Below are 23818 nucleotides of genomic sequence, written 5' to 3'. Positions count from 1 at the left end.
CCACTGTGCCCAGGGTTTTCTAGTCAAGGAGGGAATCCCCACTACATCCTCGTGGCATAGGGCTTATCCCATTCTAAAAGCCAGGTGCCAAGGCTCAGACAGGCTAAGTAACTTTGCTCGGTTGACCAGCAGGTGAATGAAGACCCTGTGTCTTCTTTCTTTGCAGCTCTGGTGTGAGGTCTGAGCTTGGCTACATGGGAAAGAGAACGAGAGTCTGCCCTCTGGGGGTTTCTAGTCCACCTGAGTGAAAAAGCCCTAAATAGACACAGTCACTCCTCGAGTGAAACAGGAGGCAGAGAGAGGCTGTGGGAGAATTGGGGGTGGGATTGGGTGGGACAGAGAGACTGTGGCCTGAAGGACTCCAGCTCCAGGTGTGACTGGACAGAGGGATCCAGGAAGGGGAGAGGTGGGTGGGCTTCACATGAGCTGGGGGGCATCTGGGACCTCATGGGGACACTGCTCTGTGTATGGCCCTTGTATAGTAGTTACGGTCATGGGCTCTGGAGTCAGCCTGCCTTGTTCAAATCCCTGCTTCCCCAGTTACCAGCTGAGTGACCTTGGGGAAGTCACTTTGCCTCTCTGAGCCTCAGTTTACCCATCTGACGGTCTTTTAGAAGCTCTCTAAGATCTTTCTCAGTTCTTAAAAAGACCAAAAAAATAGATAAATAAAAACTGTCTCCTCAGCGACTCCTCTTTAAAATAGGAATAATAATCCTCTGTATCCAACTCACAGGGCAGATGTGGGGAAGACTGAATGAGTTAGTGTGTACGTTACATGAGTAGCCAAGTACAATAGTCATTCTCCTTTCCTGTCCATTGCGTCCTTTGCCTCTCATAACAGCCTAGTGGGGCTGGGGGGATGCTTATTTTCTAGACGAGGAAACTGAGATTCAGAGAGGAAAACTGATTTGTCCAACGTTGCACAGAGGGTTAGTAGCAAAGCAGGCTTGAATCTCAATCCGTCTGACATGACGCTGAGAAGATATCTCCCGAGCTGTGTTGGTCTTCTCTTCTCAGAGCCTCACTTTCCCCATCTGAAGAGGAGCTGGTTTAGAAGATCTTTAAGATGCTTCTCAGTCAGTTCTAAAAGACACAACACACAAAGAATAAAGAAAAAGAAAACTTCCAATCCCTCCCCCCATCCCCAGTTGCTCAGTGAGGAGGTCAGGCATGGCTGCGCCTTACATAGCCACCATCTGGTGAAGGGGCTATTGGCACCCCTCCCCACGGTAGGTGATCTCTTGCGTCTGGGACACGTGCATGTCCAGCGCAGCATCTTCAGAAAGAGGCTTGTGGCTCCATTTATCAGTCAGGTGCAATGGAGATAGCCTTGGATTTCAGTCCAACCGCCAACCCCTTTGGGTAAGTGGATTTCCCCCCCCCCCCCACCACCTGCCTGCTGCCCACAGCCTTGGTTTCCCCAATGGCACTGGGGTGGAGGTGGTGGTGGGGGGGTAGCAGAAGGCTTCCTGTAGCATCTTCTGCAAGGTGATCATAGGAGTCCTGGCCAAATAGGTATGAGAGATGCTGGCTTTAGCAAATTTCTTAACTGTGGGACTTATCAGAGCATTCATAGAGAAGAGGCTGAGGATAGAGAGCAGGACCTTTCCCAAACCAGTTACATATTAGAGACCATTTTTCGTAAGACAGCTGCTTGGAAAATTGCACATGAGATCCCTGAGGGTCTTACCAGCTTTGACATTCTGGTCTAACTTTGGCAGGAGAATGTGTCCTGAAGGCACCTAGGTATTGGCAGTGTCTTTTCTTTCCTTTCCTTTCCTTTTCTTTTTTCTCCCTCCCTTCCCCCTTCCTTCCTTCCTTCCTTCCTCCCTTCCTCCCTTCCTTTCTCTCTCTCTCTTCCCCTTGTTCATTCAACAAGCATTACAGGGCAGACCGGGCGCCGGGCTCTGTGCTGGGAACTTTGGGAGTGCCGAGGTGAACAGACCTGGGGCCCGCCCTTGAGGAGCTGCCGGTGTCGAGGGATGCCCTTCCCTGGCCCTCTCCTACCTCCCCTCCATGCCCGAGTGCTTGGCCCAGCCTTTGGCCTACTCTGCAAGGTCAAGAGGAACACTCGGTGGGCCCAGCAGCCGCCCAGGCTGAGCTGTCACCCTTGGGGCCTGGTTCCCACAGACCCATGCTTCCTCAAGCTCCAGCATCACCGTTTTTTGATGAAACCTAATTTTTCTGTTTCCAAGACAAAGACTAAAAGAAAAGGCTTGAGAACGGTTCTTGGATCTCAAGTGACTCTTACAAAACATGTTGATTAATTAAATATAAATGAATCAGAACCAGATGGGGATGTTTCTCTTGAAACATGCTGGGGTGTCCCGGCAGTAGGACAGTCGGGCAGGGTGAGGGGGCCCCGGTCTGTACCCGTACGTCAATACGGAGCTTCATTTAGGCAATGAGGAGAGGACAGGCCATGACTGACTTTCCCCAGCGTCCAAGGCCTGCTGGGGAGGGGGCTTGGTGGAGGCAATTGTCACCCACATTCACATGGTGCCTTTAGATCCTTCTAGACCTGAGGCAGCAAAGGGCAGAGGGAGGAGCTCGGAAATTCAGGGCCCTCTCCTTCCCTGGATGTGTGATTTGGGGCAGGCCATGTACCTTCTGCATTGGTTCCACATCTGTGAAATGGGAACAGTTGTACCTACCTGTTTGGTGTTTGGGACGATTCACCACAGTCCCAGAGGGAAGGTGTCCAAAGGCATAGAGTAGGTGCTTCATGAGGACTCAACCACTTCCCCCTCCCATTTTACAGCAGAGCTGGATGCTCCCTGGGCTGGGGGAGGGGAGTTTCATGCAGGTTGAATCTCACCTCTGCCCTTCTCCCCTCTCTGAGCCTCTTTTTCTTTATCTGTAAAAGGACTGTGGCAGCGCCCACTCCAGAGGCCTGTTAGGTGGACTGAATATAATAATTCTCTGTAAACTGAAAAGCCCTATGTGGATGGCCAGGCCGGCAGCACTGTCCCCTGTACACAGACAGAGAAGCTGAGACACAGCAAGCAAGTACCCGAGGCAGGGGTGGCGATCGGGGAGGACCCAGGTTTCTAGTCTCCAGGTCAGGGCCATGGCTGGGCACAGAACAAGGTGTATCCCACCTCCCTCTCCCATGGATGGAGACCACCCCACCCCTGCCCAGCCACCAAAGGAGACCCTTGAGGCCACTTGGGGCCAGCCACGTGCCGGGAGCTCTGCACGTGGGTTTCGACATCTGACTGACTGTGGCGCTGCCTGTGTTACACCTATTTCCTAGACAAGGGGTCTGAGGTTCCGAAAGGGGCAGGGACCTGCCCAGGAACTCCCAGCAGCTGAGCTGGTACGTGGACCCAGAGTTTTGGAGGCTCCAAAACCTGTGCATAGAAAAAGAAATGAATTCTGCTGGAGACGTGCCCAGGGCTGCAAGGAGGAGGCATCTGAGAAGAGCCCCATCAGAGGGCTGCAGAGGTGGCAGCAGCATAGGAGCTGGGGACTCTGGCAGGAGGAGGGGAGGGTCTGGCCGGATGGGAAGGGCCGAAGGGGCTGTGTGGCAGAGGGGGTGGAGGTCCGATGGCAGACAGCGCCAGAGCCCAGCATCTCCTAGGGATGTCAGGAATGGATCCATCAGAAAAAATGACATGGACAGGATCCTGCTGCTCCTCAGTGCAGCCTAGCGAGGCTGGTCGGCGGCAGTCCTAGTCTCAGCTGAGGAATCTGAGACTCAGAGATGGGACGTTACTTGGCTGAAGTGTCACAGGACAAGGGGACCTTCTTCCCTTTGTTCCCCTGCCTCCTCTAGTCCATCTGTCAGTCCACTGTCTCTTCATCCATCTTTCCATCCTTTCATCTAGTGAAAAAACTGAAGCTCACGTTGATGCAGAGTTTCTCCGTCAGCAGATGAGGGAGATAAATTTAGTAAATGCAGCTAGCATTTAGAATGCCGAAATGGAGTAGAATGGATAAAACAGAACAGAATAGTATAGAGTAGAATAAAATAGAGTGGGGTCGGCAAACTGTTTTTGCAAAAGGCCGTATAGTTACTATTCTAGACTTCATGGGACATATTCTTCCTGTTTTGTTTTGTTTTTTTACAAGCCTTTAAAAACATTAAACCATTCTTAACCTACAGGCCATACAAAAAGAGGCCATAGCCCAAAGTTAGCCCATGGGCCATAGTTTGCCAGCCCCCTTTTTAGAAAATATCAGAGTGCATTGCAAGTGTTAAGATTAATTATCATTTTGAGAAATGGGTTTCGGCTTACATATGTATGTGAATGTGTGAGTGGGTGCATGTGTGTGCACATGGATGTGGGTGTGTGTGGGAGTGTGTGAATGAGTGTGTGTGTACTCTGTGTACTGTGTGTGTACTGATGTAAAAATGTAATTTTTACCATTCCCCAAAAAGTGTGGAGCTTTTGGCTGAGCCCAATGCAGTGCTCCTGACAGCTCTGAGAGGCGGGTTCTAGGGGATCCCAGTATTGCAGGTGGGGAGACGAAGGCCCCATGGGTCACACAGCCATAGGCGTGTGAACCCAGAGAGTCTGGCTTTGGGGCCCCAAACAGGACACCGAACTGCCTTTATAAGTAGCAACTGTCCTCAACACATTTTGCAAACCTCTATTTCTTATGCTTGTTTCTAATGGCTCAGAATCTGGCGGCCACGTCCTTCCCAAGGTGTTTTCTTTTCCCAAGGTGGATTTTAGCCCTAGGACCCATTGGGGGCCTAAATATCCCTCCTGCATTAGACACCCTCAAGCAGCCAGTGAGCGCCGGACACTGCATGTTCCTTTCTCACCCACCCTCCCCCAGCCCTGCCAGGTGGATATGGTTGCCCTTCTTCCTTTACAGAAGAAGCAGGCTGGTTCAGAGAGAGAAACTGGCTTGTCCAAGGTCACATAGCCAATGTTCCTGATTCCAGAACCACAGGAGCAAATCCCGCCTACTATAGACCGCTCCAGAAAGTCCATCTAATGCTGCCATTAACCACCCTGTCATTTATATAGCACTTTATTGTTTGCAGAGCAGTTCAACTTTCATTTTCTCTCTGGAGTTCTGGAGAAGGTAGAATAATGGAATGTTAGGACTGAAAAGGCCAGTTGAGACCTTTGAGACCCACGCTTGTAAAAATGGAGCCTCAAGTGAGGAAGTACCTCACCCAGGATCATCCAGCCAGGAGTGGAGGTGAGGATGCAGGAAAGCGAACGGGGGTGGTGAGGGTGGCCTTGGATAGGCAGAGGAAGGCAGCTTGCTCCAGGGCCTGAAATCTGGTTTAGACCTTCTCAGAAACTGAGTCTCTCAGTTTCCCCTGTGTGACTTGGCAATGCTCAGTCTGCTTTGCCTTTCTCCCAGGCCTAGAAGAAATGTTAGAGGAGAGGATGGAACCAAGAGGGCTTTCAGAGCTTGAAGGCTGTCTGCAGAGGTTTCTTAATAACCAGAGGCCAGCCTGGGGTCCAGGAGCCTCATAAGGGCCTCCGGAGTTACCTGAGTGCCACATGGGGTCTGTGGCCTGGCTGTGTGGTTCCATAAGAGGGACCTGGTGGAGGCCTGGGCCCCACACAGAACTACCATGGCCTGGAGGGCAGTCCTTCCATCAGAGCCCCAGGCTGTGGACACTGTCAGGACGTAGAACAGCCCCAGACTCTGTGGACACCCAGGAGCACACGCCTCACGTATATATCCACACACATATATGTTCCTAAAAACATTTATTTGTTTTTTTTAAAGTACTTAATTTTCACTGGCACCAAAGGTTTAGAAAAGTCTCTTTTTGATTTGGTTTTATGGTTGAGCATTTACTCTATGCCAGATGTTACCTGTGTTGTTTTATTTTATTTGTCAATGTCAGGTACTATGCATATAAACTGACTAAATTCTCCTAATAAACCTGTGATGTGGGTACTATTATTATCCCTATTTTACATATGAGAAAACCGAGGCACAGAGGGGTTAAGTGACTTTCCCCAGGACACACAGCCAAGTTCAAATCCTTCCTAGTCCCAGAGCCAAGCTCCAACTACTGAGCTCAGTTGCCTCCCACCCTTATTTAGTCCTCACATCAACTTGCAAAGGGACTGTTACTATCCACATTTTACAGAAGAGGAAACTGAATTAAGAAGAGAGGAGCATTAGTTGAAGTATGTGAAACTGCCATTTTTGTAGGTTGAAAACAGCCAAATATTAACGATTTCATATGTTCCAGTCCAATAGCTTGGCAAGTAAGTTTGGCAAAGCCAGGATCTAAACCCAGACAATTGATTCCAAAGGTTGGGTGCATAGCCATCCTGCCTGGCCTTCTCCCAGTTCATCCAGATAATAGCCCACGAGGTGATTTGATCCTATTATTCTCCAGAGGTCCTCCAAGCACAGAGAGGGCAATCGACTTGCCAGGGTCACACAGCCAGGATGGGGAGAGGTTGGAATGTGACCCCCAGGTCTCCATAGCCAGAACCTCCTTTTCTCAGCCCTGTGCAGCAGTCAGCGCCACTCGGGACACATGAGCCCTCGGCCCCATCCCTGGGGATTCCTCCAGGGTCCCGAAGGGAATGGTCTGGTTCCCATTGCCTGGGTGAAGCTCACTCGTCTTGAGCACTGCTGCCTCAGGCTAGGCCATTACTGCCTGCCCCTGGGATGATTTCTTGTAATGCCGCGTGACTCATAGGGCCCCTGCTCTGTGGCCCGTGGTGGGGACTCCTCTGTGCTGCTGTGAGTGAGGGGTTCTGTTTCAGCAGCTGAGAAGAAAGGCATTCTCAAGCCTGGGGGACCCAGACTACATAGGGAAACCACTCCCTTTCCCTGCAGCCTGACTGCTGTACCCACATCCGCAGGGGTGGAGACACCCAGAAAGGAATGTCACAACTGCCCTTCTGCAGCCTGCTCTGGTGTTGGCAGGCAGGCACAGCTGTCTCTAGCAAGTGCCAGATGAGCAGTGGGAGACTGGCTGTCTGTCACGAAGGCCACGGGCTCTACTGCTCACCAGCTGAGTGACCTTGAGCAGGTCACCTCTCCCCTCTGGGCCTCAGTTGGCTAATTTGCAAAATGGGGCATGAAACGCATCCCTAGCACATAGTGAGTGCTCAGTTAGTGACTATGAAGAGTGTCCAGTGCCAGGCAGTGGGTGTGGGATTTGGGCTGTGACAGGCCTGGGCTCAGCTCCCAGCTCTGCTACTGCCGTGTTTGGGTGAAAATATTTCACTCCTGAATCTCATTGTTGTCTATCAATACAATGGGGACGATAATAGCATCTACATCATAGGATTGCCTTGAAGGTCAAAATTGTGCATGTAACCCACCTGGGAGACAGTAGGTGCTAATAAATGGTGGTCACAGTCATGCGTCATGGGAAGGTTGGCTCCTTCTAGCATCCAGGACATTCCAGCCTGATGTCAGACATGCCCCTGCCTGTGTTTGAAAGTCCTCTGTAGACCTAACTCTCCAAAAGAAGGTTATTTTGGGGAGCCCAGATTCAGAGGATAGGGAGGTCCTAGGTGCTCTGTGTCTATGGCACAGTGACTTACCCTCTCTGAGCCTCTGTTCACTCCTCTGTGAAAGGGAACCTCAGAGAACAGCAGTGAGGATGGAAGGATGTGTGTGTGTGTGTGTGTGTGTGTGTGTGTGTGTGTGTGCTGCTGGCACATTATAAATGTATAAATGATGTGATGGCTATTTGTGGATGAGGCCATGATGGGGCCTGACATCCTGCCCTCTGCCCATGGCAGGCTGGAAAAACCCAGTCAAATGCTGCCTTTCAGACCTGATTTTCCTTCCTCCTCCCCTCTTGCCCCACTTCTGACAGGCATTTGAGTCAATCAGACTTAATTCATAGCACATTATCAGCATCAGTCGAGCTGATAGTACTCTTGTTTTGTATTATTTTATTTCTCTTTCCTTATTTTTTAAATGGTTACAAATTGCCAATTTTTAATTTTACTCAAAATTTATTTCACTTATTTAAAATTTTTTCATTTTTATTTTATTTAAACACTTTAATTTTATTTTTAAAGTTTTAATTTTTATTAATTTTAATTTATTTAAATTTACTTTAATAATGCATTTTTATTTTATTCTTACATTTTATTTTTCTATGTTTTTTATTTTATCATTTAGTTTTAAAATGCCATTTTATTTTAAATTTTTTATTAATTTTAGTTATTTTTTATTTTAAATCTTTTAATTTTACTTTTCAGTTTTTTTCATTTTAAAATTTTTATTGTATTTTTATGTGCCCACTTTTTTATTAGGTTTCCTGAATTTTTCTTGTCAGTTTACAGTACTTCTTTGTATTACCTACATATTAATCCCCTGTTGGTTTTGACATGGAAGATATGTTTCTTCAATCTGATACCCAGCTACTAACTTTGTATGTCCTTTGGAGAAGAGAAATCGTTACTTATAATACTGTTCATGTGATCAATCCCTTGAAGGTTTTTTAGGTAGGAGGGCGTCGTTTCTGCCGTATGTTCTGGGCTTTTTGATTTTACAAAAAGTCCTCATAAGGTGGTCTCATGAGAAGGGTGTGAGCCCCCGATTCTCTGTCCCTTGAGCGGATCACCCTTCCCGCAAGTGATTCTTCCCTGACAAGTGTTGACAGTCCTGATACAGCAGCCCTCAGCCCTTCCTGAGTACATTCCTGGAACTCAAATTCAGGTGACGCTTCTCTGTCCACCCTCATTCCTGGATGTTCCCTGAGTCATCACATTTCAGCCAGCACACGTCTGTTGAACACTTGCTGTCAGCTGGCCCCTGTCCTTGGGGGCCCCAGACTGATGAAGGTAGCAGGCCTAACAGAGTGAATAGGAGAGGTGTCAGCTGGAGACCCTCGGCCCTGGGACAGGGGACGTTGGCTTGACGTCCTCCCTGCGAGCGGAGCATCCCCACAATGGCTGACGTTCTCCCAGGGCTGCTTTGGCTGAATAGCTTCAGTTCGTAGACCATCTTATTCCCTTGCATCAATAACCCTCCCTCCAACCACCTCCCCCATTAAAAGAAAAAGAAAAAAACCGAGCACTCAGGACATTTCTGGGTAACACAGACTTTATTGAAGGTCCGGGGATGCTGCTAAGGGCTCCATGGTTTCCGACTTAAGACCACTGGGTTGTTCCTGCAGCCTCCCCCCTTCTCCTCCTGTCTGACCCTGCACACAGCTCAGGGCCCCTCTTTGGCCCTGAGAGACGTATGACTTTCAGTGGCACTTCTCTGCCTTTGGAGAGCCACTGGGCATTAGTCAGCAGGGAGGGGCTGACAGGCCATCAGGGAGGCATGGCTCCCAGCAGTCAGGAGCTAGGACTCTGGTTTGCATCCCACCTGACTCTTCACTGTGGGCTCTTGGGTCAACCACTAACCCTAACCCTAACCCTAACATCTCTGAGCCTTAGTTTTCTCATCCATGAAAATGTGTAAATGTAGCCCGGGTTTGCAGGGCTGTGATGGGTTTGCAGTGATTTAACACAGGACCTGGTAGCACAGGATCCTGCATGCTGCAGACGGCATCAGCCTCATTCTCCCCATCTGCAGACCTGGTCCCTCAGAGGATCTGCAGGAGCTCACAGAGACCAGCACCTCTGGCTGTGGCTGCTCATCTTGGTTCCAGCCCTTAATCCTGGTTTTAACTGGGCAAGAAGGATTATGGTTCCCATTTTGCACATGAGGAAACTGGGACCCACTGACAGTGGTTGTAGAATTTCCAGGCCCTGCAAGCCTAGGTCCCTCCAACTGGCTGGGTATCGGTGTGGTGGAGACAAGTGCCCCAGGACCACGAGAGGTTTCCAAGGTAGAGCCCCACCATATACTGTGCCTGTGTCCCCTTCTTCCATTCAGCTCCTCCCTACTGGCATCACACCATTTCTTGAGCGCCTACTATGTGCCGGGTGATTTTTGTGTGCATTAGTTACCCACAACCCTAGAAGATAGGACCCATTTTACAGAAGAGGAAAGTAGAATCCAGATAGGTGAAGCCACTTGCCCAGGTTTCCACAGCCCCCATACAGTCTGGGTTAGAAGCCAAGCTGGGGCTCCGAAACCAGAGCTCTTTTTCATTGTGCCAGGAATTGGTGAGCAGAACCCAGGGCAGAGCATAAGGACAAAGTTGGCTCCCATTTGATGAGTCCTTGGCATATGAGCTGGGCACAGAGCCAGGGGCTCTGCAGGTTATTACCTCCCTTTATCCTCCGGGCACCCCTTCGATAGCATCATTCTCATTTTGCAGCTGAAGTGTGAGGCTCAGAGAGGTGAAAGGGACTTCCCAGAGTCAAGGTGGCAGAGCTGGGATTCATACCCAAATGTGTGTGACCTGGACTCCCGCCTGCCCAGCACTGCCTCCCTCCCATCTCCCATTTCCTGGGCAGTTGGTCTGGGGGCCTGGCCCGGGGAGATGTCACTGTGACTCACCACCTATTCTCACCTTCGAGAATGACTTAGGGAACCATCCAGACAGGGCCTCGGGTTTCAGTCCAGCTTGGGGGCGGCGGTATACAGCTGGTTTAGGGAGCAGCTGAACAGCAGAGCGGCTTAAAACAACCAGAGGGAAGCTTGAATGAGACCTTGTCCCGGTGGCCTGCAAAAGTCGAGAGGCCACAGCAGGTCAAAGAGGCACAACCCGAGCCAGTGACAAGGAGGAGCAGAAGCGATTCAGGCATCTCTGGAGGAGGCTGCGGGGCAGACAGTCATGGGATTCTTGGATTAGGTCCCTTTAGAGCTGAGGACGGGCAGCTGAGATCTGCTCACACCAGCTACCTGCTGCCCCATGGACTAGGCCACTTACCTTTTCATTCTCATAATAGCCCACAAGCAAGGCTTGTCCATCTGCTGCTCACAGCCAGCAGCCTGGTCCAGACCCCCTAGATGACCACAGGTCTCCGCCCTGGGCTCCCAGCTCCCACTCCTGCGCCCTACTGTTCATTCTGCTCAGCCCCAGGGGAGCTTTCGAGATGGCAGACGCTCCTTGGCCTGCACCACGCAGGGCCTTCCCATCTTGCTTCCAGGAAAACCCAGCGCCATCCACACTCCTGCTGAGCCTACCACCCAGGTCTGGGCTGATCCGCCATTCTGACCAGTCCCTGTGCTCTGGCCTCACTGCACTCTTGCATGCTAAACCCCTGGACCTTTGTATCTGCTGGTCCCTCTGCCAAGAATGCTTTCCTTATATGTCACAGCGGGTCCTGTCTTGTGGCCGGGACCCTCCTCTCCTCTCCTCTCCTCACTCTGTTTACTGTCATTCACTCACGGTCACTATCTCAAATGACCTCTCTCTCCTTTAGGATGCAAACTCCCTGAGGGGAAGGGCTGTCTTGTCCACTGATGTATCCCCTGTGCCTACAACAGTTCTTGGCACATAGTAGGCCCTCGAGCACATTTGTGAAAGGAACAAGCTTTCCAGTGAGTGGGTGATTGCCTCTATCTTACATATGAGCAAACCGAGGTTCAATAACGGGCCCAGGGAGTGAAGTGTGGAGCTGGGATTTGAAGGGGGGGTTGTCTGATCCCAAGCCTTGGGTTCCCACCTCCGCTCTTTATGCCTCACTGCTGAGCAAGACTGATTGGGAGCCTCTATTGTGGGGAAGGGGTGACAATAGATGTGTCACCTGGAACAGCAAGGGCCCAGCCATCCTCAGTCCCAAAGCAGGTGCAGCAGTGGGTATAGCAGGCCTGGCCTCCCCAGTTAGAGGCCAGGGACCAGGCTGTTCACAAGGCCAGACAGGGAGAGCCAGCTGGCTGGAGATAAAAAACCAAAGGCACCCATCCAGAGACCAGGGTTCCAGCCCTGCCTTCCAGTGACCCACTGTGTGGCTCTGAACAAGTGCCTGCCCCTCTCTGAGCCTCAGGGCACCATTTGTAAAATAATACTACAGAGTTCAAACTCTAATAGACACTGCCCAAATCCTTTTTTAAAGTGAGCACTGGATGTTGTCAGTCTTTTAGTTTGCCTTTCTGGTAGGTCACAAGCAATATTTTGTTCTTATTCTAAACATCATTTTGAAAATTATTAGTGCAATGTAATAGCTCTTCCTGAGGTTACTGGCCCATTTGTCTTTCTTTTTTGAATTACTTGTAATATTTTTGCCCATTTCACACCTTGGGTTGTTGCTGTTTTTCTTCTTCTTGATTTCTAAGAGCTCTTTGTATATTAAGGATGGTAATCCTTCGCCTTCTTTCGTGAGGCATAATGATCAGAGTGGACATGTAACAGAGGATCACAAACATGACATTTGCTTTTTTTTCTCTCTCTCTCTAATTCTGTTATATCTCTAAAACCCAATCCTTAATAACTTTGGGTAGATCTCAGAATTTCTGGTATTAAAAAGCTCAGTTTGGTGCTAAATTTTCAAAAACACAGGTCTAATTCAAAGCTGTCTCCTTCCCCATCACTGACTTGCCTCCTGACTCCATTGATCTGCCCTGTCGGGAGATGTGTCATCCTCCCTCCCTTCCTCCCCTGTGTGCTGGGGAGCAGAAGAGGGATGGGGACAGGGACAGCTGTGTCTTACTCCTCTGGTGCTGCTGTGGCCTCACAAGTCCCAGCAGTGAGAAAACTCGGGGACGCATCACCAGTGAGCACAGGGAAGCGGTTGGGTCTAAACGTTCCTATACCTCCCTCCACACCCTCTGTGTGTGGCAGGTGCCCTACCTGTGGCATGGCTGTGACTTATTAGGGGGGGGAGCATGGCCTCGACCTCTTCGTATATTCCCAGCTCCCTCACTACCCCATGGTACCCCTACAGCCCCTTTGGGTTGGAAATTTTGGATCAAGTTCAACAGCCTCCTTCAGTGTCCACGTGATCTGGACAGAGAATTGGCCAAATGGTGGCAGCGCAGGCTTCTGAGAGACTGACCCCTCCCCTTCTGCATCTCTCATTCATTCTCCCCCCTTCCCCAATAGACATGGGAAGGATCAGCAAGTGTGTGTTCAGTCAGGGGATGAAATGCCCATTTCCATGTCTTATCGGGTTCCCTCCAAACTGTGAGTGATTCTCTTGCCACCCCACCTGGGTTTAGGGAATTGGGGAAGTGCCCTGCCCCACCGCAGCCCCTGCTAGACAATCCTTCCTGGATCCTCTTCAGACATCGGTTTACACCAGCTGGTAGGCAGTGGAGGGGGAGAGGATGGAGGGTGCAAAGATATCTGGCCTCCCCCTTGCTAAGTTCTGAAGGGGGTGTCTGGCTCCAATTCCATACTCATGAGGCAGATTTCTTTAGAACACAGTGGTAAGGGGAGGGGAGGACTCAGACTTTGTTTCCACCCTTAGTCACAAGTTTTGGAGCAGCAAGATACATCTTGTTCCTTCGTTCACCCAATGGACATTTACAGAGCACCCAGTGTACCCTGGCACTGTGCAGGGCACTGGGAGGCGTGGGTGAACAAGACAAGGTGCCTGGGAAATTTCCCTTCCTGATCTAGTATCATTCTGCGCATCTTTCTAAAATGTTTCCACAGGTCTGTGATTTGTCTTTTAACTTTGTCCAATAAATCAAATAAAAGAAAAAAGTTTTTGTTTCTTGTTTTCACTGGAGTCTAGACAAGGGCCTGGTATATTGTAGGCATTCAAGAAACACCTACTGAATAGATGGACGGATGGGTGGATGGATGGCTATTGGGCCCTTAGAAACACTGAGTTTAACCATCCATTTGACAGATGGAGAAACTGAGGCCCAAAGACAGGGAGGAACTTGCCTGAGGACCCACAGAACCGGGATAAGAGTCCATATCTGGTGCTCTCTCCCTTCTACAAGGTTTTGAGAGGGGGAGGGAGCCTGTGGGGAGAGACCAGACCCAGAATAGGGTCCCTAAAGATGCTCACCCCATGTCTGGAGGTCCAAACTGGATTCCCAACTCTTTGTCACCGCTCGGAACCTCCAGTTACCCCGGGTGCTGGATGAGAGGGGCTGGGGCTGTCCCTGGAACACCAAGAGGGTCCAGTGCTGAGGCCCAGCCCCATTCCCTGATGCTCACTGGCGGCAGAGCCCCAGGTTTTCTCTGCACTGGGAGCTGATGCTATATCCAAAGCTTCCTTAGGGCTTAATTGTAAGAGGCAAGGAGGGTGTTTACATGGGACATATTCTAGGGGCTAGGTTCTCCGCAGTACTTAATAATAGCTACCAGTTACTAAGACTCCCTGGCGTTAAATCCCAGCTTGCCACTATGTGATCCTCAGCAAATTACTTACCTTCTCTGTGCCTTAACTTCCTTGTCTGTAAGAGGAGATAATAATACCTCGTAGGGTTGTTGCAACAGAGTCTGGCCTTGTAAGAGCTCCACACTGCTCACAGCTACCCCATTGCCGTGCACCTACCATCTGCCAAACCCTGTTCTGAGCATGTCAGACACACCAACATACTGAACCTTCTCAGCAATGCATGAGGACAATGATTATGCCCATTTTACAGATGGGGAAACTGAGGCTTAGTTTGCGATTTAGACCCAGGCTGTCTGCCAGCAGAGACCAACTTAACTGCTACACCATGCTGCACTGCCTCTCCTGCCATTGGTGCTGAGGGACTTCGGGGCTTGAAAGTCTTTAGAGATTATCCATGCCCTTAGGGGATGCCCCCGGAAGTGATCAGAGGAAACCAAGAGGACTGGCTCGAGATCCTCCCCCTCACCCTATGCAGGCCTCAGCCAAAGCAGCTCAACTCTTAGCTGCCCTATTAATCGAGCTCCCAGATCACATCCTATCTTGGGAAAAAGAAAGCTTCCTTGGCTGAAAAAAGTTTGAAAGTCCTCTGTCAAGACCAATCCCTTGTTCTTCTGCTGGGGAAACTGAGGCTGCCAAGGTCACGCAGTGAGCCTGAGTCCCAGCTGAGACGGGAAGCACGGTCCTGGCTCCTAGCCCCGAGCTCTGTTCACTGCGGGTCTTCAGCATGATGGGGTGAAGGGGTCATTTGTGGAGCAAACTGCGAGACCTGGTACCTCTCAGTCGAGTACATATTAGGAATCATGTGCTCTCAGTTCCTCTTAAGAAGTTCCCCCACCTTTCCTGGAATCCTGGCACTCATCCTCCCCACGGCTCATGGGGGGCTCCTGGACTGGATTAGTGGGCACCAGCCCCCCTACCCCCGGCCTGTGGCATCAGGTCTCCAGATTGGCTGGACGTGTCCCACCAGGTCCTGACTGCTGCGGCATCCTCCCACTCAGCCAAAGCTGAAGCTTTCACAGCCTCCCAAAGAGCCACAGGAGGCCTCCACAGCCCTAAAGAGCCCAGGAACCGTGAACTCCCCACAGAGGGAAAGGGAATTAGCAGCTAGTGTTTCCTGCCCCCAGTGTTGCCATGTGCTTTATACACAGCTCTTGGGGCGCTTTATAGCACCCAAGGCAGGCTCAGAGAGAATCAGAGAAGCAAGAGACCTGTCTGACGCCACACGGCAAGGCAGCCCCACCATAAGCAAAGCCAGAACCTGTCTGAGTCCACTCCCCAGCCCACAAGTTCTCACTGAGCACCCACTGTGTACCAGGTACCGGTGCTACAGACGTGAACAAGTCAGAAACACCTGCCTCAGAGAGATTCCATTTGTGTGTGTGTGTGTGTGTGTGTGTGTGTGTGTGTGTGTGTGTGTGGTGTAGCAGGGCCTCTTGAGCACCTACTATGTGCCAGGCACTGTTTTGAGCATAATGCATTTTATCTGCAAAATAGCCCTGTAAAAGTCAGTAGAAGAAGAAACTGAGGCACAGAGTATTTCAGCAACTTGTTCAAGGTCACGCACACAGCAAACCTAGTCTTCTAACACAAAAAGAAAAGGAACTGTCCTCTCCGTATTTTTTCAGAAGAATAGCAACTGCGCGTACCCAACACTTCATGACAGTTTTACATGTAGGACAATAGCAAGACAATTCCTTACATAATTTCACATACTTGACACTTTCACACGCAAGAGAGTTTTGTGACAGTTCCACAGACAGATGGATTTTGCAACAGGTTCGCACTCCGGGCAGATTCGTGACAATTCTGTTCATGGATAACGGCGTGCCGAGCTCTGGGGACATGGATGCCGGGGAAGCCAGCTGGGGGTTGTGACTCCCTCCCCTGGTCCTGGTCTCAGCCGCTGCTCCTACCCGCCCCTCACCCCCCGTGCAGCTTGCCGAATGATGAGGAATCCAGTAACAGTTCTTTTTTTTTTTTGAATTTTATTTTATTTATTTTTTTATACAGCAGGTTCTTATTAGTCATCAATTTTATACACATCAGTGTATACATGTCAATCCCATTTGCCCAATTCATCACACCACCACCCCCACACCCCCGCGGCTTTCCCCGCTTGGTGTCCATACATTTGTTCTCTACATCTGTGTCTCAATTTCTGCTCTGCAAACCGGTTCATCTGTACCATTTTTCTAGGTTCCACATATATGCATTAATATATGATATTTGTTTTTCTCTTTCTGACTTACTTCACTCTGTATGACAGTCTCTAGATCCATCCACATCTCAACAAATGACCCAATTTCGTTCTTTTTTATGGCTGAGTAATATTCCATTGTATATATGTACCATATCTTCTTTATCCATTCATCTGTCGATGGGCATTTAGGTTGCTTCCATGACCTGGCTATTGTAAACAGTGCTGCAATGAACATTGGGGTGCGTGTGTCTTTTCGAATCGTGGTTTCTCTGGGTATGTGCCCAGTAGTGGGATTGCTGGATCATATGGTAATTCTATTTTTAGTTTCTTAAGGAACCTCCATGCTGTTCTCCATAGTGGCTGTATCAATTTACATTCCCACCAACAGTGCAAGAGGGTTCCCTTTTCTCCACACCCTCTCCAGCATTTGTTGTTCGTGGATTTTCTGATGAAGCCCATTCTAACTGGTGTGATGTGATACCTCATTGTAGTTTTTTTTTTAGAATGCAGTTTTTAATTTTATTTATTTATTTATTTATTTATCTATGGCTGTGTTGGGTCCTCATTTCTGTGCGAGGGCTTTCTCTAGCTGGGGCAAGCGGGGGCCACTCTTCATCGCGGTGCACAGGCATTTCACCATCGCGGCCTCTCCCGTTGCGGAGCACAGGCTCCAGACGCGCAGGTTCAGTAATTGTGGCTCACGGGCCCAGCTGCTCCGCAGCATGTGGGATCCTCCCAGACCAGGACCCGAACCCGTGTCCCCAGCATTGGCAGGCAGATTCTCAACCACTGTGCCACCAGGGAAGCCCCCCTCATTGTAGTTTTGATTTGCATTTCTCTAATAATTAGTGATGTTGAGCAGCTTTTCATGTGCTTCTTGGCCATCTGTATGTCTTCTTTGGAGAAATGTCTATTTAGGTCATCTGCCCATTTTTGGATGGGGTTGTTTGTTTTTTTAATATTGAGCTGCATGAGCTGTTTATATATTTTGGAGATTAATCCTTTGTCCGTTGATTCGTTTGCAAATATTTTCTCCCATTCTGAGGGTTGTCTTTTTGTCTTGTTTATGGTTTCCTTTGTTGTGCAAAAGCTTTGAAGTTTCATTAGGTCCCATTTGTTTATTTTTGTTTTTATTTCCATTACTCTAGAAGGTGGATCAAAAAAGATCTTGCTGTGATTTATGTCAAAGAGTGTTCTTCCTATGTTTTCCTCTAAGAGTTTTATAGTGTCCAGTCTAACATTTAGGTCTCGAATCCACTTTGAGTTTATTTTTGTGTATGGTGTTAGGGAGTGTTCTAATTTCATTCTTTTACATGTAGCTGTCCAGTTTTCCCAGCACCACTTGTTGAAGAGACTGTCTTTTCTCCATTGTATATCCTTGCCTCCTTTGTCATAGATTAGTTGACCATAGGTGCATGGGTTTATCTCTGGGCTTTCTATCTTGTTCCATTGATCTATGTTTCTGTTTTTGTGCCAGTACCATATTGTCTTGATTACTGTAGCTTTGTAGTATAGTCTGAAGTCAGGGAGTCTGATTCCTCCAGCTCCGTTTTCTTCCCTCAAGACTGCTTTGGCTCTTCAGGGTCTTTTGTGTCTCCATACAAATTTTAAGATGATTTGTTCTAGTTCCGTAAAAACTGCCATTGGTAATTTGATAGGGATTGCATTGAATCTGTAGATTGCTTTGGGTACTATAGTCATTTTCACAATATTGAGTCTTCCAATCCAAGAACATGGTGTATCTCTCCATCCATTGGTATCATCTTTAATTTCTTTCATCATTGTCTTATAGTTTTCTGCATACAGGTCTTTCATCTCCCTAGGTAGGTTTACTCCTGGGTATTTTATTCTTTTTGTTGCCATGGTAAATGGGAGTGTTTCCTTAATTTCTCTTTCAGATTTTTCATCATTAGTGTATAGGAATGAAAGAGATTTCTGTGCATTAATATTGTATCCTGCAACTTTACCAAATTCATTGATTAGCTCTAGTAGTTTTCTGGTGGTATCTTTAGGATTCTCTATCTATAGTATCATGTCATCTGCAAACAGTGACAGTTTTACTTCTTCTTTTCCAATTTGGATTCCTTTTATTTCTTTTTCTTCTCTGATTGCCGTGGCTAGGACTTCCAAAACTATGTTGAATAATAGTGGTGAGAGTGGACATCCTTGTCTTGTTCCTGATCTTAGAGGAAATGCTTTCAGTTTTTCACCATTGAGAATGATGTTTGCTGTGGGTTTGTCATATATGGCCTTTATTATGTTGAGGTAGGTTCCCTCTGTGCCCACTTTCTGGAGAGTTTTTATCATAAATGGGTGTTGAATTTTGTCAAAAGCTTTTTCTGCATCTATTGAGATGATCATATGGTTTTAATTCTTCAATTTCTTAATATGGTGTATCACATTGATTGATTTGCATATATTGAAGAATCCTTGCATCCCTGGGATAAATCCCACTTGGTCATGGTGTATGATCCTTTTAATGTGTTGTTGGATTCTGTTTGCTAGTATTTTGTTGAGGATTTTTGCATCTATATTCATCAGTGATATTGGCCTGTAATTTTCTTTTTTTGTAGTGTCTCTGTCTGGTTTTGGTATCAGGGTGATGGTGACCTCATAGAATGAGTTTGGGAGTGTTCCTTCCTCTGCAGTTTTTTGGAAGATTTTGAGAAGGATGGGTGTTAGCTCTTCTCTAAACGTTTGATAGAATTCACCTGTGAAGCCATCTGGTCCTGGACTTTTGTTTGTTGGAAGATTTTTAATCACAGTTTCAATTTCATTACTTGTGATTGGTCTGTTCATATCCTCTATTTCTTCCTGGTTCAGTCTTGGAAGGTTATACCTTTCTAAGAATTTGTCCATTTCCTCCAGGTTGTCCATTTTATTGGCATAGAGTTGCTGGTAGTAGTCTCTTAGGATGCTTTGTATTTCTGCAGTGTCTGTTGTAACTTCTCCTTTTCCATTTCTAATTTTATTGATTTGAGTCCTCTCCCTCTTTTTCTTGATGAGTCTTGCTAATGGTTTATCAATTTTGTTTATCTTCTCAAAGAACCAGCTTTTAGTTTTATTGATCTTTTTTGTTGTTTTCTTTGTTTCTATTTCATTTATTTCTGCTCTGATCTTTATGATTTCTTTCCTTCTGCTAACTTTGGGTTTTGTTTATTCTTCTTTCTCTAGTTCCTTTAGGTGTAAGGTTATATTTTTTATTTGAGATTTTTCTTGTTTCTTGAGGTAGGCTTGTATAGCTATAAACTTCCCTCTTAGAACTGCTTTTGCTGCATCCAATAGGTTTTGGATTGTTGTGTTTTCATTGTCATTTGTCTCTAGGTATTTTTTGATTTCCTCTTTGATTTCTTCAGTGATCTCTTGGTTATTTAGTAACATAGTGTTTAGCCTCCATGTGTTTCTGTTTTTTACGTTTTTTCCCCTGTAATTCATTTCTAATCTCATAGTGTTGTGGTCAGAAAAGATGCTAGATATGATTTCAATTTTCGTAAATTTATTGAGGCTTGATTTGTGACCCAAGATATGATCTATCCTGGAGAATGTTCCCTGCGCACTTGAGAAGAAAGTGTAATCTGCTGTTTTTGGATGGAATGTCCTATAAACATCAATTAAATCTATCTGGTCTGTTGTGTCATTTAAAGCTTCTGTTTCCTTATTTATTTTCATTTTGGATGATCTGTCCATTGGTGTAAGTGAGGTGTTAAAGTCCCCCACTATTATTGTGTTACTGTCGATTTCCTCTTTTACAGCTGTTAGCAGTTGCCTTATGTATTGAGGTGCTCCTATGTTGGGTGCATATATATTTATAATTGTTATATCTTCTTCTTGGATTGATCCCTTGATCATTATATAGTGTCCTTCCTTGTTTCTTATAACATTCTTTAATTTAAAGTCTATTTTATCTGATATGAGTATTGCTACTCCAGCTTTCTTTTGATTTCCATTTGCATGGAATATCTTTTTCCAACCCCTCACTTTCAGTCTGTATGTGTCCCTAGGTCTGAACTGGGTCTCTTGTAGACAGCATATATATGGGTCTTGTTTTTGTATCCATTCAGCAAGCCTGTGTCTTTTGGTTGGAGCATTTAATCTATTCACGTTTAGCGTAATTATCAATATGCGTGTTCCTATGACCATTTTCTTAATTGTTTTGGGTTTGTTTTTGTAGGTCCTTTTCTTCTCTTGTGTTTCCCACTTAGAGAAGTTCCTTTAGCATTTGTTGTAGAGCTGGTTTGGTGGTGCTGAATTCTCTTAGCTTTTGATTTCTCCATCAAATCTGAATGAGATCCCTGCCAGGTAGAGTAATCTTGGTTGTAGGTTCTTCCCTTTCATCACTTTAAGTATATCATGCCACTCCCTTCTGGCTTGTAGAGTTTCTGCTGAGAAATCAGCTGTTAACCTTATGGAGGTTCCCTTGTATGTTATTTGTCGTTTTTCCCTTGCTGCTTTCAATAATTTTTCTTTGTCTTTAATTTTTGCCAATTTGATTACTATGTGTCTTGGTGTGTTTCTCCTTGGGTTTATCCTGTATGGGATTTGCTGTGCTTCCTGGACTTGGTTGGCTATTTCCTTTCCCATGTTAGGGAAGTTTTCGACTATAATCTATTCAAATATTTTCTCTGGTCCTTTCTCTCTCTCTTCTCCTTCTGGGACCCCTATAATGCGAATGTTGTTGCATTTAATATTGTCCCAGAGGTCTGTTAGGCTGTCTTCATTTCTTTTCATTCTTTTTTCTTTATTCTGTTCTGCAGCAGTGAATTCCACCATTCTGTCTTCCAGGTCACTTATCCGTTCTTCTGCCTCAGTTATTCTGCTATTGATTCCTTCCAGTGTAGTTTTCATTTCAGTTATTGTATTGTTCATCTCTGTTTGTTTGTTCTTTAATTCTTCTAGGTCTTTGTTAAACATTTCTTGCATCTTCTCGATCTTTGCCTCCATTCTTTTTCCGAGGTCCTGGATCATCTTCACTATCATTATTCTGAATTCTTTTTCTGGAAGGTTGCCTATCTCCACTTCATTTATTTGTTTTTCTGGGGTTTTATCTTGTTCCTTCATCTGGTATCTTGTTCCTTCATCTGTTCCTCCCTCTGCCTTTTCATCTTGTCTATCTTTCTGTGAATGTGGTTTTTGTTCCACAGGCTGCAGGATTTTAGTTCTTCTTGCTTCTGCTGTCTGCCAACAATTCTTTTTTTAAAGCAGCGATGATTTTCTGAAGGTCTCTGGCAGATGCTCTGGGCTGCTGAGGGCCCCCAGTGCTCCCATCAGGAACACAAAGGTGACCGCCCTTAATGAATGGCTAATGAAGGCAGACCATATCTTGTGGGTCCAGGGTGGGTTGTTACGGGATAAGGAAGCAGAGATTTGGGTTGATGTGGGGAGGGATTCCAGGCACAAGCAGCCCGCTCTGGACTGTCCACCCTCTCCCGCCTAGCAGGAGGGCTGGGCAGGGGCAGCACAGCCAAGGCCTTCTCCGTGCTTCAACCTCCAGGCACTAGAATCCTTTTGGTATGGGTCTCATCTGTCTGCACACACTGCCACTGTCTCAGAGGCACACACATGCTCAGGACACACAAACCCAGCCCCTCTTCTTCTTGCCATGCTGGGCTTGGCAGGGACTGTCCTCCACTTGCGCCACTTGGGAAAATACCCCTCCTATGAGTGGTAAGAGAGGTCAAGTTGCCCCTTCCAAATATCAGCACAACCTCTCATCCATCGTCAGGCCAGCAGGGCCAGGCACTGTGACACAGTAGAGTTTGGGGGCTCTGTCTAACTCTGTGACTTACAGTTGTTGGCCTTTGAGCCTTAGTTTGCTCCTCAGTAAAATAAGAAATAATAACAGCACCTGCCTTCTTGCTTCTTAAAATGAGGTCTGGGGGCCAGCACCATCAGCATCCCCCAGAAGCGTTGTACAAAAGCAGAATCTCAGGCCCCAGCCCAGAAATTTAGCATCAAATTCTACACTTGAACCCAAGGTCCCTGGGCACTTGGTGTGCTCCTTAGAGTTTGGGAAGCCCTGGCTGACCTCGCAGAGTGCTTTCTGAAAATCACGCAAGTTCATACACATACGACACCAGGCACAGCACTGTACACGTTAAACAAACAGCATATATCGAGGGACGGAGGTGCCTCTGCTTTTAATAAGCAGCCCCAAGTGATTCTGATGTGGATTTAAATCTCAGGATCACCACTGGCTGGGAAACAGCAGATGTGGGTATGAACCCTGGCTCCACTACCAGCCTCCATCTCCCCACCTCCCCAGCCCATGGAAGCCGATGTCTGAAAAGGATTCTGTGTGGATTTCAAGCAGGGGCTGGGGCAGGGCACTTCCCCACCTCCCCAGACCCAGGTGGGTGGCAAGAGAATCACTTGTAGAGAGCTTAGAGGGGACCTGAAGGACAGGGAAATAGGCATGTCACCCCTGATTGAACACGCAGGTACTGATCTGCCCCACATCATGGAAATGAGGGGAGGTGAGCACGGGATGAGGGGAAAATGAATGAGAGATGCAGAAGAGGCAGGGTCTGTCCTGGGAACACATGTACTCCCACTGTTTGGCTAATTTCCTGTCTCAGTCAAGGTCAAATGGACATTGAAGGAGGCAGTAGCCTTAGCACAGCACTGGGAACCTAGCAAGGCCTTAGCAAGGGGACCTGTTATTCTGTGTGGAGGATTAAAGGAGGTGCTGGGATACACTGGCAGCTGGGAGGCCGTGTGGCCTCGAGATGAAGCCTTCAGGTTCTGCAGTCACACCGCCTGGGTCCTCTTACTAAGTGACCTCAGGCAAGCAGCAGCACTGCCCTGGACCTCAGTTTCCTCCTCTCTGAAATAGATATGATAATTATACCTAAATTAATTTCGCAGCATCTCTATATGGAATGGTAAGCAGCTCTAAACAAGGATGAAGCAGTGATGTGCAACATTCGCCAGGATAATTTAAGTGAGCAAAGCATGGCGCTGAAGAGTCTGTGGAGCATGCTGTGGTTTATCCCTGCCCTCCCGGAGCTCCCCTGTCAGTGGTGGGACAGAGACACCAAAAATTCAAACAAACACCTCACGTATCAGGTGGGGATAAATGCCAAAGCAAAACAAAGCAGGGTGAGACAAGGATGCAGGGATGGGTGCTACTTCAGGCGAGGTGGTCAGGGAGGTCTCACAGAGAAGGGGACGTTCCAGCAGAGACCTGAAGTGGGGTAAGCCCTGAGGATGCACGTCGGGAGGGCATTCCAGGCAGAGGGAGGGGCAAGTGCAAAGGCCCTGAGGAGGGAGTGGTCTTGGCATGTTTGAGGAACAGCAAGGGTGAGGCCAGCATGGCTGGAGCAGAGCAAGCGATGATTGGGAGGGAGGGGGAAAAACGTGTTGGTGCAGACCAATTTCTGATAGATTCCATGTGGGACAGGAAGGCAAGAAGAGAGGCAGGGTGACTCCAAGATTTCTGACCATGAGTGGAGTAGCCATTCACCCAGATGGACAGGAGAGGCAGGTTTGCGGGGAAGGAGGGGAAAGGATTACA

General features: G+C 47.7%; 1 protein-coding gene across 1 annotated transcript in view; it reads left to right on the top strand.

Annotated features, from left to right (window-relative positions):
* RSPO4 (R-spondin 4) overlaps nucleotides 1-23818 on the top strand; it is a 39102-nt gene that overhangs the window by 970 nt on the left and 14314 nt on the right. The window lies entirely within an intron of this gene.

Source organism: Balaenoptera musculus, chromosome 15 (genome assembly GCF_009873245.2).
Source record: "Balaenoptera musculus isolate JJ_BM4_2016_0621 chromosome 15, mBalMus1.pri.v3, whole genome shotgun sequence".
NCBI lineage: Eukaryota > Metazoa > Chordata > Mammalia > Artiodactyla > Balaenopteridae > Balaenoptera > Balaenoptera musculus.
This window is presented reverse-complemented; position numbering and strand designations above follow the sequence as displayed.